Raw genomic sequence first — 1,972 nt, 5'->3', positions numbered from 1 at the left:
TTTAACAGTTTTACACAAAGTCTTTTCTTGTAATGTGGATAAAAATAAGTGAATGTGAAAAAATGCAAACTGATTGATGAATGAAAGCAGGTTCAAAGGTCACAAACAAATCAACTTCATTTATTTTGAAAAGTTCATGACATTTTCTTAACATTAACCAAAGCAGATGTTACATCAGCTGAGATTTTATCATTTATTTTGATGATCGTTGAACAAACTGAACAGGAAGTTTTTCACTGTGATGACTCCAGATTAAAACTGATATGAATTAAAAATAAAATAACTAACAGTTTCACACCAGATCAGATTTGAACCTGTTTTTGTTCTAACTTCCTTTTCTAAGAAGGAAATGACAGAATCTGCAGGTTTCAGCATTAACGCCAGGCTGCAGAGAGTTTTAACTGTTTAAATTATGACAATATTTATATTATATTCATTAATTCCAGAATAAAGATGCAATTTTACTGAGAGAACAAATTTATTCTGGTAAAATTAAAACTTTATTCTCATATTATTTTGACTTTGTTATTAGACAGAATTTGAAAAAATAAATCATATTTCATCGTGGAGTCGACCTGAACTCAGAATCCAAATAAACAAGATGGCGGCTCTGGGGGCGGTGACGTCACTCAAGGAGTTCAAATGTTTATCGACCAAATTGATTTATTGATCAGCCCCACCTCACAGCGTTTTCTAAACAAACATGATTCTGCAGAAAAGTTCATAACAGCTTTGACCTTTGACCTTAGACTGTTGAGAAAAATTCTCATTTTTATTCTCCATTTTAGTTTCAGCTGCTTCTAAAAACCACAGTGCAAGAAGAAATGCTTTGCCGTGAAAAGTCCTGACCTGAAACCCGTCCAGCTTTCCGAACCGGGCCAAACAACCCAATCCTGCAGCTGTCCGGCTGGATCGATGACCGCAGGAAGCTGCTGCAGCAGCAAATCCACATTTTTATCGATCCTGTTGAAAAGCTGGCTCAGTCTGGCCACACGGTGGCGCCCTTGCTGCGGGTAACTAACTAACTTTGCTGGTTCCTGCAGAAAAAGATTTGAGAAACTTTTAGTTTGTGATGAAAAGCTCCAAGAACCAAAACTGATTTAAATCTGTTGCTTCTTCTGCTAGAAGGTTTGGTCTCTAAATCTGCAGCTCACATGAACTTTCAGGTCAAAACATTTCTAAAATAGACTGAGCACGTATTAATTTTAATTCAGTATGTAAATAAATATTTTTTGTAGGAAATAGAAATTTAATCATTGTAAATAAAACATGTAAATCATTTTTCATGTTTTTAAAGGAAAACTTTCTGCCTGTTAACAGCAATAAGAAGCAGATTTGGGTCACTGTCTCTTTAAGAAGTCTTGCTGTATCAAACAAGGTTTAATAAATGAAAGAAAAGCAGATTTGGCTTTTCTAAAGTCTGCCTCTGAGGCTGTAGATACATCTGGTCCCATATAAAATTAAAGAGAAGGCATTGGATTAAAAGAAAAATATGTTGAATTATATATTTTCCGTTGTAGAACATTTTAATTTGCAGGTAAAAACATAACGTCTCCCTCCGCAGCATCTGTTGTGTGCAGGTCAGAGAACAAACGGTGGACATTAATATCTGCTACATTATTGTTATTTACCAACTGAAAAACTTAGGATTTTATTTAGTTTCTTTGTTGTGGCTGTTTTATTTTTTTGTATAATTTAACATTGATAAACCATTTTTTATATCATAAATAACTTTGTAGATATTTAACTTAATTTCTTTTTGCTTTGTAAACTCAGAGTCTTTCACATTTAATAAAAAACATTTAGAAAAATCCAGAAGTAAAACCGAAGCTCATTGGACGTCAACATGCTAGCGATAGCTTTGCTAATGTTAGCCTTATAGCTAATGTTGTTTCTCTTTTGTTTTAACCTTTTTAAGTTTTAACGCTAAAACCTGATGTACAGTAAGAACAACGGCAAACTTTTACATTTC

The sequence above is a fragment of the Poecilia reticulata genome, chromosome 14 (genome assembly GCF_904066995.2).
Source record: "Poecilia reticulata chromosome 14, P_reticulata-male-v2, whole genome shotgun sequence".
Lineage (NCBI taxonomy): Eukaryota > Metazoa > Chordata > Actinopteri > Cyprinodontiformes > Poeciliidae > Poecilia > Poecilia reticulata.
The sequence above is the reverse complement of the archived record's forward strand: the minus strand, read 5'-3'. Positions refer to the sequence as shown.